This window comes from Arachis ipaensis, chromosome B2 (assembly GCF_059453495.1).
Source record: "Arachis ipaensis isolate K30076 ecotype BB chromosome B2, ASM5945349v1, whole genome shotgun sequence".
NCBI lineage: Eukaryota > Viridiplantae > Streptophyta > Magnoliopsida > Fabales > Fabaceae > Arachis > Arachis ipaensis.
Window position 1 is genome coordinate 86,252,571 of NC_142437.1, and position 12,880 is coordinate 86,265,450.

The following is a 12,880-nucleotide window of genomic DNA, read 5'->3' on the forward strand; positions in this document are numbered from 1 at the left end:
CATCTGCTGGAGAATCTCAAGGAAGGGAATATTGATATGGAGAGACTTAAATGTCTCTAAAAACCTTGAATAGGTTTTCCCTTTTTCACCTCCTCCTAACCTCTGAGGAAATGGTGCTTTTGGTTGGTATGTTTCCAGCATGCCTTTTTGCAGTTCCTTGGCTTGCTCAGTTTCACTTTCCTGCTTAGCTTCTTCCACACCTTCCTTCAAGATTTTTGGCTCCTGTTCTGAGGGTCTGATTCCTTCTTCTTCTGAGACTTCCTTCAATATGGTGATGGCCTTGCATTCTTCCCATCTCACTCCCTTTTGTTCCCCTTTAGGATTCTTTTCTGTGTCACTAGGGAACACTGCAGTTGACTTGGGGGCCTGTTGAGATAGCTCTCCTACTTGAGACTCCATCCTCTTGAGTTTTTCACCATGGTTCCTTAAGGTAGATCTCACATCATCCCTAAAGCTTTTCAACTCACTTATGTCCTGACCCATGTTTGCCAGCATTCCTTTTATCCTGTTTAATTGATCTTGAAATTGTTGGTTCGGATTAGGTTGGGTAGGTTGATTATTTTGGCCATGATATGATGGTTGGGAGTAAGTGTTTTGTGTGGCTTGGTATGATCTTTGGTTGGAGTTTTGGTATGTGGACTTGTTATGTTGGTTTTGCTGGTTTCCCCACCCAAAGTTTGGGTGGTTTTTCCAGCCTGGGTTGTAAGTGTTGGAATGTGGATCATATGGTTGCCTTTGTTGATTTCCTACATAATTGGCCTCTTCCCAATCACCTCCTTCAGTGCTTACTTCCTCTTGATCTTGTGTGTGTATTGCAGCCACTTGCTTTGTTTCTAATTTCCTGGTGAGCTCTGCTAGTTGCTTGGCAAACACCTTGTTTTGGGCTAAAATTGTATCAACATGGTTCAGCTCCATGACTCCCTTAGTGTTGTGTCTCTCTGAAGCATAGTAGTACTCATTCTCAGCCACTGTCTCAATCACTTCAATGGCTTCTTCCACAGTCTTTTTCCTGTTCAATGAACCTCCTGATGAATGGTCTACAGCCTTCCTTGATTCATAAGAAAGTCCATCATAGAAAATATGCAATTGCACCCAGTCATGGAACATGTCTGGTGGGCATTTCCTTGTCAAATCCTTGAATCTCTCCCATGCCTCGTAGAGAGTTTCACCATCTTGTTGTCTAAAAGTCTGAACCTCAGATCGAAGCCTACTGACCTTTTGTGGGGGGTAGAAACGTGCCAGAAACTTGCTTTCCACCTCATCCCAGGTTGTTAGGCTCCCCTTTGGGAATGATTCCAGCCACTTAGCTGCCTTGTCCCTAAGTGAAAATGGGAACAAGAGCAGTTTATAGGTATCTTCCTGGACTCCATTGGACTTCACAGTATCGCAAATTCTCAGGAATTTTGTGAGATGTTGGTTTGGATCTTCATTAGCACTCCCACCAAATGAACAATGATCCTCCACAAGTGATATTAGCTGTGGTTTGAGTTCAAAATTGTTGGCCTGAATGGGTGGTTTCTGAATGTTGCTACCACAATTCCCAGAGGTTGGGTTTATGTATGAACCAAGAACCCTCCTCTCAGGAATGGCATTGTTTCCATCAGCCCTCTCATGGTTGTGAACTTCTCTATCCATGTTGAGATCTAAAGCTTCCTCAAAATTGTCCTCAGATTCTCCTTCAGATTCCTCTTCTCTCAGTACTCTCTTCCCTCTTGCTTCCCTTCTAAGTCTATGAAGGGTCCTCTCTGGTTCGGTATATGGAGGAGTTGATGTCTCTCCTCTCCTACCTGTCATACAAGAACACAGCACAGGCACCAAACAAGTGAAATACTCTTGGTTAATGGAAGAGTATGGTTAGAGCAGTTGAGGAATTAATTCAAATAGTTAGTGAGTCAGTGAGTTAGTTGCTTGAATTTAAAGGCATAAAGAAAGAAAACAAGTAACAGAGTGCAGAAGTTAAAATTCAACAAGTAACTTGAACTAAATTATCAAAACAAAAAAAAAATGCTCAATCTAGTTAACTTCCAATTTGAGAATTGTCAATCGAAAACCAATCCCCGGCAACGGCGCCATAAACTTGATGTGCATAAACTTGATATGCTACGATTTAGGAAATTGCACGATCGGCAAAATTCCTTCCGGCAAGTGCACCGGTTATCGTCAAGTAAAAACTCACAATAGAGTGAGGTCGAATCCCACAAGGATTGGTTGAGTGAGCAATTCGGATTAGAAGTATGTTCTAGTTGAGCGGAATCAAGATTTATATGAGAATTGCGGAATGTAAAATTGCATGAATTAAAGAGCGAGAAGCTAAATTGCTGAAATTAAAAGGGATGGGGGTGATTGCATGAATTTAATTGCAGAATGTAAAGAGAAAGTGGTAAACCAGGAATGGGGAGTTCATTGGGTGTTAGGAGATATTGAGATCTCCGAATCAAAACAACTTTTATCCCTTCCTCAACCAATGCATTCATTGAATTTTGCTTGGCAATCTTATATGATTGGATCCCAATCCCTTGGCTCACCAATTCTCTCTAAAAACAAACAAATTCCCAATCCCTTGGTTTAAATGTTCATAAGAAGAAATGATGCTCGATCACTGATTATACCACACAGTTTCATGAACCACAATTTGGTAGGATTACATGTCACAATATCCATCCAAACCCCAATCCAATTCACTGTGAGAAAGCTTCTCTAGCATGAATCCTCCATTCCTTTCCCAAGGTTCCGAAGGATTCCAATTATGGGTAGTTTCTTTCCCAAGACAACTACCCAATGGAATTAGATCGAGAAGCTTTCTAACAAAATTCAAGAGAAAAGATTGAAGAAGAAGATAAAACTATTATTGATTCATTGAATTACAATAGAGCTCCCTAACCCAATGAAAGGGGTTTAGTGAGTCATCGCTCTGAATTCAATTACAAAACTAAAAGAAAATGATCCAAAGTTCTCCGTGTAAAAGTTTTAACTAACTTAAATTCTATCCTATTTATACACTTTCTAAATTGAGCTTCTGTTGTGTTTCTTGGGCTTTGAGGCCTTTCCCTGATTTCCTTTTGCTTTGGGTTTATGGTCCATAATCCTGATGAGGCTGTGATCCAATTCTGTAACATTCATTGAGCAAACTTAGTGATAAACAAGTAATGACACAAGACTCAACAAATTGAAGCTCCAGACTCATCAATTCTTCAGGCCCAATCCCATAAACCATGATATTCAATTGGGTTTCATACCATAATACGTTTAAGTTAATGTTTGTGCTCAAATGCTAACTTAAACTTCAATATATTTGGCCCAGAAACCCCTTTCAAAAAGTGGCGTTTAAGTTGAAGTTTAAGTTTCAGTTTAAGGTTAAACTGAAACTTAAACGTGGAAATGGAAGAAAGCAACCCAGGAGTGTGAAATGTCGAACACGTTTAAGCTTCAGTTTAAGGTTAAACTGAAGCTTAAACGTGGAAATGAAGAAAGCAACCCTGGAGGAGCAATTGGGTCGAACACGTTTAAGCTTCAGTTTAAGGTTAAACTGAAGCTTAAACGTGGAAATGAGAAAGCAACCCTGGAGGAGAGAAATAGTCGAACACGTTTAAGCTCCAGTTTAAGGTTAAACTGGAGCTTAAACGTGGAAATGCTCCTGGTGCCTTTCTTACTTCTGGCGTTTAACCTCCAGTTTAAGGTTAAACTGGAGGTTAAACGTGGAAATGCTTCCTGGTGAGAAATTGTGTCGAACACGTTTAAGCTCCAGTTTAAGGTTAAACTGGAGCTTAAACGTGGAAATGCTCCCTTGGTGAAATTCTCATTCTGGCGTTTAACTTCCAGTTTAAGGTTAAACTGGAGGTTAAACGCCAGTTCCAGCATTTCTTAGCCTTCATGATTCTGGCGTTTAAGCTCCAGTTTAGGCTTAAACTGGAACTTAAACGCCATTTCCAGCATTATATGGCTTGGTAGTTTAAGTTCCAGTTTAAGCTTAAACTGGAACTTAAACTCCACATGTGATATTCAAGCTTCCTTTATTGATTTTGTTGCTTCCTTGCCTAGCCTCTTCTTCCCTGAAATCATCCAAACAATTGCATCAAAGTCTTGCAAAATTTCATGAGAAATCTTCCATTCATAGCATTCAAGTAATATAACTAAAAACTCATGGAATTTGCATCAAAATCATACTGTTTGGATGGTTCATTGCTTTGTTATTCATTTAACCATTCTTGGTTACTTTAAGCTCAAGAAAATGCATAAAACAACTAAAACTAACAGAAAAATGCTAGTGAAACTAGCCTAAGATGCCTTGGCATCACGAACGTAGCATGAAGGAGATACTAGAAACTCCAGTGGACAGTGCGGAGCATGACTTTGTACTGGAACAAGTGGAGGAAGCCGAAATTATCAAAGAAGAAGAATTGGTTGAAGACTTGAGAGATGCTGAACCTCCATGGGAAAGTCAAGTTACAGAGCCCCCTTCTAAGGGGTTTGAATTTGATATTGAGGAGGGTGTACAACCTCCAAGGCCTATCATGGTTGAAGACTTTGAAGGGGATGATCAAGAGATGGATTCAATCATTGATGAATTCTTATCTACAATTGAATCCGCTCCCATTGGACTTGACATGGAGATTGAAGAAGAAGAAGCACAACCTCCCATACCCTTGGTAAGCAATAAAGAAGCGACTAAATTGGAAGAAAGCTACCAAGAGGAAGAGGTTGAAATTAAAGAGACCTGCAAGGAGGTGGAAGTTGTCAAGGAAGAGCTCAAGGGAATGGAGCTGGAAATCACCTTGCCAAAATTATTGGAGACCTCTCCCCCAAAGCCATCACCATCCACCCCTTCATTCAAGTGGGTAAATCTCTCATCTCTAAGCTTAATTAGCTCACTTGAATATGCTTTGCTTGAGACAGATGGGAAACTTAGAGCTCTTTGTGGCTATAAGAATAAGAAGGAGATGGTTAGTGGTAAGAGTTGTCATGCAAGGTTCAATATGGTTGCATGCTCCAAATTGAAGTATAAGGGTTGGTATAATTCTCAAATGAATGGGTCTAGGAAGCTGTTTGGATGCCTGAGTGAGAATTGGGATTGCTTACCACCCGGTTGGAACAAAGATGGTCAACAAGAAGATGGGCGCAAAAGCAAGGTTTGGGACCCCGGAATTCATTCCAGCAATCAACACTCATAGGGCCTTGTCACTTGCTTTAACTTGCTTGAAGGCCTTATGCAACTAGTTTGGGACCTCGGAGGCCATTGGAATCACAAACATTGGTGGAGATTCCTGGATGAGTTCAAGCACAAGCCAACATAACAAAGGACTCCCCAAATGTCCAACTTAAGGACTTTAACTAAAAGTGCTAGGTGGGAGACAACCCACCATGGTATATTCTTTCCTTTTTGTTCTTAGTTTTATTTTATTTTATTTTCACTGGTGTTCATTCATAATTTCTGCATAGTCATCTGCATTCTGCATTTGCATCTGCATATTGCATAAAACAAAAAAAGAACACGCACATGACGCGTAAGCGTCGCTGACGTGTCCGTGTCACAGGTGCGTTGGGAAGAAAATAAAATTGAACAGAAAGTCACGTGAAAGCGTGGCTGGAGGCGTGGCTTAGGCACAAACATGTCCACGCGACCGTGTCGCTGACGCGGCTGCGTCATTTTGAAAATAAGCCTCCCACGCGTACGTGTCACCGACGCGAACGCGTGGCCCTGCAAAATCGACGTAAAGAGGTGTTTGGCAGTAAGTTATGATGGAGCTGGGCTGCACTCGTTCTAGAAGCCCAAGCCCTACCACGCGAACGCGTGCTCTAAGCGTCTGCGTTGTTTTTAAATTATGGCCACTCACGTGATTGCGTGACCCACGCGAACGCGTCATCCTAAATTTTGGCAAAATGCATTTAAAACAGAGAGTTGTACGAACGCAAGGCTGCACTCGCGCCAATAGCACAGGCCACGCGATCGCGTGACTGATAAACCACTATTTTATGATTTATCTTGTACTCAATTGAGTGGTTTTTATCTACTCTTTACCCACTTATTCATACTATTTGCATGGCTTTAAATTTCCTTCCTAATTATGTGTTTTGATTGAAAACATGCTTCTTTGATCTTATATTTGCTTATTATTAATCCTCTCTTATTACCATTAGATGTCTTGATATGTGTGTTAAGTGTTTTCAGATATTATAAGGTAGGAATGGCTTGGAGGATGAGTAGAAAGCATGCAAAAGTGGAAGGAATACAAGAAGTTGGAGAAATTGCTAAGCTGTCCAGCCTGACCTCTTCGCACTCAAACGGCTATAACTTTAGCTACAGAGGTCCAAACGATGCGGTTCTAGTTGCGTTGGAAAGCTAACATCCGGGGCTTCGATTTGATATATAATATATTATAGTTCACCTGATGCTAGGTGACGCGACTGCGTGATCCATGCGGCCGCGTCGCAGTGACGGAAATCCAGCGTGGCAAAATTCGAAACCAGCAAATTCTGGACTGTTTCTGACCCAGTTTGCGGCCCAGAAAACACAGATTAGAGGCTATAAAGTGGGGGACTGTATCCATTCATGAAAAGGCTCTGACAATTCACAATTTGAGGAGTAGATGTAGTTTTTAGAGAGAGAGGTTATCTCCTCTCTCTTAGGATTAGGATTTAGGATTTCTCTTAGTTTTAGAGTGACTCTCAATCCCAGGTTCAATGTTCTTTTTATTTCTTTTCTCAATTTAATTTATGAACTCTTTATGTTTATCGCGTCACCTGACCTTATCACGCACCTCGCGACCGCGTCACTCACGCGTCCGCGTCACCAGCGGCGCACAGATTGTCCAGAACAGCGAAATTTCTTATCTTTTCTTCTCTAATCCTTATTTTTCTTATCTTTTCTTATTTCTTTCTTCTTCCTTTCTTATCTTCTTTCCCTTCTCATCTCTCTTATTTTTCTTTTTATTTTATTTTAGTTTATTTACATACTTTTATTCATTGCATTATTTTCATTGGTGTTAGAAATTTATTTGGGTCATTATTTCTATATTTTACTTGTGGATTATTAGAGGAATTATTTGACAATTATATATATTTATTTTTCAAGGGTTGCTTGCATGTTCAATTTATTATTTTCACTAGATTATTTAACATGCATGCTATGTGTTTGTGAAAAAGCTCATATGGCATTATGCACTTCTCTATGTTATTCTACTATTCAATGCTTGCTTTTCATAAACTCCCTTTACTATTTTAATTGAATATAATTGTCAATACAAACATGGTAATTTATTACAAGTAATGCTTGGTCTATGCTACTCATGCCCTTTTCCGGCATGCCAATAAACACCCAGCATCCACTTATCTTTCGATGCACTGGCTATTTTTCATTGCTGACTCTTCACATGTACTCGAGAACATGTGTTAATGTCAATTACATCCTAATGTGCATCCCATCACCACTCTTCCATTCTCTTCCTTGCTATATATCTATTGAATTTAATTTACTTTCTCTTCCCTTCTTCAGGATGGCCACCAAGGAAGGAAAGGAGAAAGCTACTCCCAAACCGCCGGCAAGGAAAGAAAAAAAAAAAAAGAGCCCAGCTGAGAAACTACAACCCTCATTCACTTGCACATCTTAGCATGCACCGAGGATGGTGCAATCTTTAAGTGTGGGAAGGTTGATACCGATCTCCATGGGTTAGTTATTTCCTCTTTCAACACCAATGTTTTATTTTATTTGTTTGTTCATTATTGCATTTGCATGTTTAATTGCATATTTGTTTGATTTTGTGCATTTAGTTACTACTTGGTTAAAATAATAAATTTCTTTTTAGGACTCTATTTTTGAAAATTTTCACTAATTTAAATTTGAAAATATATATATATATATATATATATATATATATATATATATATATATATATATATATATATATATATATATATATATGTTAAAACTTGTTTGAAGTTGTATTTGGAACATGGTTTTTAAGCCAAAGAACACACAACCTGTGAGATTTGAGCTTATTTATATGGTTACATTATTTAACCATAAATATTTTATTCCTGTGTGTTTCCTTCTCTATGATTGTAATCTATTTTTTTGTTCCATTCTATATGTCCAATATTTAGTGTGTTTACATGCTTGCATATGATTGAGGCCATTGTTTGATTTTAGCTCACTTATCCCAAAATTAGCCTACCTTTTACATCAGCCTTGTTAGCCCCCTTGAGCTTTTAATCCCCTTCTATTCTATAACCACATCACTAGCCTTAAGCGGAAAACAAATTAATTATCCCAATTGAATCTTTGGTTAGCTTAAGATAGGAATTGTGTAGCAAATAAGTGTGGGGAAATTTTGGGAACATGGGTTGATAAGGGAATGTAACATGTTTCTAATTTATTTGAATATTAGGAAATTGGGAACCTACTCATGAAAAAGCAAAATAGAAAAATAATAGAAAAATCTATGTGCATTGATAAGTTATGTTTATTTCTCTACAAAAAAAAAAGAAGAAAAAAAAAATATATATATATATAATATAATATAATATAATATAAATAAATAAGTAAGGGGACAAAATTACCCCAATGTTAAGTTAATAAAAGATCAATGTACATGTGATAAAAAATTAAAAGAAAATTTGGTACATGAGTATGGGAATTATACAAAAGTGGGAATTATGGGTAGCTAGGCATGAATTTAAAAGTATATAGAGTATATGTATATTAGGTGAGAGCTTAGGTTAATTGAAGATTCATATTATAGCTCACTTGGCCATACATATATCCTTACCTTTACCTCAGCCCCATTACAACCTTGAAAAGACCTCATGATGTTTGCATTGGTACATTAAATTTTTGTTGATTGGTTAGATGAAGAACAAGGTTTAGAAAGCATGACTAAAGAAGAGTAGAGTGAATAACCCTATACACTTGAGAGATTAGAGTGATATACACTTCCAGTGAGGGTTCAACGCTTAAATTCTATGTTCCCTGCTTTCATGAGCTGTCTTCTTACAAGTTCATTTGCTTTTTATTGTATGATTTGAATTAGTGGAAATTGGTTTGTATTTATCTTGGAGAACTTATTTACTCTTAACCAAGTAAGTCAAAGCATTTAGCATGTAGTTGCATTCATAGGTTGCATTTCATACCATTCCTCTTCATCTTTATAGCTTCTCTTGAGCTTAGCATGAGGACATGCTAGTGTTTAAGTGTGGGGAGGTTGATAAACCACTATTTTATGGTTTATCTTGTACTCAATTGAGTGATTTTTATCTACTCTTTACCCACTTATTCATACTATTTGCATGGTTTTATATTTCCTTCCTAATTATGTGTTTTGATTGAAAACATGCTTCTTTGATCTTATATTTGCTTATTATTAATCCTCTCTTATTACCATTAGATGCCTTGATATGTGTGTTAAGTGTTTTCAGATATTATAAGGCAGGAATGGCTTGGAGGATGAGAAGAAAGCATGCAAAAGTGGAAGGAATACAAGAAGTTGGAGAAATTGCTAAGCTGTCCAGCCTGACCTCTTCGCACTCAAACAGCTATAACTTTAGCTAAAGAGGTCCAAACGATGCAGTTCCAGTTGCGTTGGAAAGCTAACGTCTGGAGCTTCGATTTGATATATAATATGTTATAGTTCAACTGACGCTAGGTGAGGCGACCACGTGATCCATGCGGCCGCGTCGCAGTGACGGAAATCCAGCGTGGCAAAATTCGAAACCAGCAAATTCTGGACTGTTTCTGACCCAGTTTGCGGCCTAGAAAACACAGATTAGAGGCTATAAAGTGGGGGACTACATCTATTTATGAAAAGGCTCTGACAATTCACAATTTGAGGAGTAGATGTAGTTTTTAGAGAGAGAGGTTATCTCCTCTCTCTTAGGATTAGGATTTAGGATTTCTCTTAGTTTTAGAGTGACTCTCAATCCCAGGTTCAATGTTCTTTTTATTTCTTTTCTCAATTTAATTTATGAACTCTTTATGTTTAGATTGATCTTCTATTATTAATGCAATTCGAGGTAATCTCAGATTTAATTTTGCTTTGCTTTATTTATAAGTGCTTTCAATTTAACTTACACATTTTCTTCCTTTTGGCTTTGGTTAAATAATTGGTAACTCTTGAGTTATCAAACTCATTGTTGAATTGAGAATTGGAATTCTTCAAGAATTAATTCATCCACTTAACTTACCTTCATAGTTAGAGGTTAATAAAGTGGGAGAAAAATCCAATTATCATTACAATTGCTAAGGATAACTGGGATAGGACCTCCAGTCTTCATACCTTGCCAAAAGCTTATTTTACAGTTATTTATTTATTTTACTTGTCATTTAAATATATCTGTGCCCATTGCCCAAACTCAACATTCCCCAAAAACACACTTTTTCATAATCAATAATAAGAACACCTCCCTGCAATTCCTTGAGAAGACGACCCGAGGTTTGAATACTCGGTTATCAATTTCAAAGGAGTTTGTTACTTGTGACAACCAAAACGTTTGTACAGAGGGATTTTTGTCGGTTTAGAGACTATATCTACAACGCGACTGTTTTTATGACATTCTTTACTGGCAAAAATCCTAACGTCAGTATCCCATGCGTCTGCGTCACCTGAAAAATATCGCACACCACGCAACCGCGTGAACCACGTGTCTGCGTCACATGCAACGCACAACTTATCCAGATTAGCCAAATATCTTATCTTTTCTTCCCCAAATCCTAATTTTTCTTTTCCCCTTCTTATTTCTTTCTTCTTCCTTTCTTACTTTCTTCTTCTTCTTCATCTTTTTAACTTCTCATCCTTCTTCACTTTTATTCTATTTTTACTTAATTTATTTGCATACTTTCATTCATCGCATTTTAATTTTGTGCATATTTTTATTTTTTTCTAAATTTATTATTTTTCCGTTGGTGTTAAATTTTCTTATTTAACTGTTGCATCTTCTCTTGAATTATTCTTGTGCTTCATGACTTGTTTTACTCTGACTGGGTATTATTCTTCATAAGTCAATGCTACTCCTTCATGATACTTATATCTTCTTGCATTGATATGCACTTATACTATCTTGCATTACCCACACTCTCTCCCTATTGTTGCAATTTTTGCACTATTGGTATGCCATGTGCTTCTACTATTTTCTCGCTTGCATGTTGTAGCTACCATGTAACTGAGACTCTCACTATTTGACATTAACCCAACCATATTTTAAATTGTTTCCTATCTTTGTTTTTGGGTTACTTTTCTTCTTTTTTCTCTTCTTTCAGGATGGCCACCGAGGAAGGGAAACAGAAAACTTCTGAATGGGGAGACAAACAAGTCCATCTGCACAATCCTTGGAGACAAGCATCAGTTGGAGCAACCCGTCCACTTGCACATCTCAGCATGCACCGAGGACGGTGCAATCTTTAAGTGTGGGGAGGTCGATAGCGACTTCCGTGGGTTAGTACCTTCCTGTCTCAACACCAATGTCTTATTTTCTTTTTAGTTAGTTGTTGCATTTGCATGTTTAATTGCATGTTTGTTTGATTTTGTGCATATTTTACCACTACTTGGTTAAAGTAATAATTTCTTTTTCAAGAAACTTTTTATAACATTTCACTAATTTGACTTAAACTTTTTGAAAAATTTGTTTGAAGAAATATTATACTGGAACATGGTTTAGAGCTCGAACATACAAAACCAGTGAGATTTTGAGCCTACTTGATTGGTTGCATCTTATCAACCAATATTTTATTTTTTTGGTGTGTGCTGTTCTCTCTAAAATTGTGATCTTTATCTTGCTTGATTCTATATTTCCATTGTTTGATGTATGCTTGCACTTATATGATTGAGGCCTTATTTCACTAAGCTTACATACCCATATGGCCTTACCTTTCATTATCCCTTGCAAACCAATTTTGAGCCTATTTTACCCCTTTATTCTTTACTTTAGCTCATCACTAACTCTAAGTGGAAAATAATAATGTCCTTAATTTGAATCCTTGGTTAGCTTAGACTAGTGAAAGTGCTTATGATTTAAGTATGGGAAAATTGGGTTTGGAAACATTTGGTTTGAGAATTGAGTATGTTAGAATTTTATGAAAATGTGAATGAAATGTTTTGGACATGTTCATGCATTCAATAATTTAATCATATGCATTGAGAAAAACAAAAGAAAAAAAAAATATATATATATATATATATATAAAGAGAAAAAAATAAAGGATAAAAAGAAAAGAAAAAGAGCAAATAAGAAAAAGGGGACAAAATGCCCCAAAGTAAGTGGTGAAAGCAATGCATATGTACTGTACTTGAAATTAGAATGCATGAATATGTGAAAAACATGGTTAATGGATAGTTAGGTTTTGTACTTTGAATACATGGATTGTCTAAAGTTAGGTGGAAAGTTTAAGTTAATTAAGGATTTAGATTTTAATCCACTTGGACAAATACAATCCTACCTTGACCCTAACCCCATTACAACCCTTACAAGACCTCTTGATATGTGTATTTTGTGCATCAAATTTTTGTTGATTGTTAGATGAAGAGTAAGCCTTAAAAAGCAAGATTAGTAGAGAATTGAGAGATCGAACCTCAAACACCTGAGCGATTAGAGTGTATACACTTCCGGTGAGGGTTCGATGCTGGATTCCTTGTTCCCGGCTTTCATGAGCTATTTTCTTCTGCAAGTTTACTTGTACTTTATTTTGTGATTTGAATTAGTGAAATCCAGTTCATATTTGTTCTTGAAAGGTTTATTTACTTTTAACCAAGTAGGTAGAAGCATTTCACATTTAGTTGTATTCTTATAGATAGGTTGCATTTCATACATTTTACCATTCCTCTTCACTATTATAGCTTCTCTTGAGCTTAGCATGAGGACATGCTAATATTTAAATGTGGGGAGGTTGATAAACCAC

General features: G+C 37.2%; 1 non-coding gene across 1 annotated transcript; it reads left to right on the forward strand.

Annotated features, from left to right (window-relative positions):
• Window positions 1-1,105: 1,105 nt before the first annotated feature.
• On the forward strand, window positions 1,106-1,209 carry LOC148574700 (small nucleolar RNA R71). Its single transcript, XR_015906184.1, has one exon. It is a non-coding gene; the product is annotated as a small nucleolar RNA R71 (small nucleolar RNA).
• The last annotated feature ends 11,671 nt before the right edge of the window (window positions 1,210-12,880 follow it).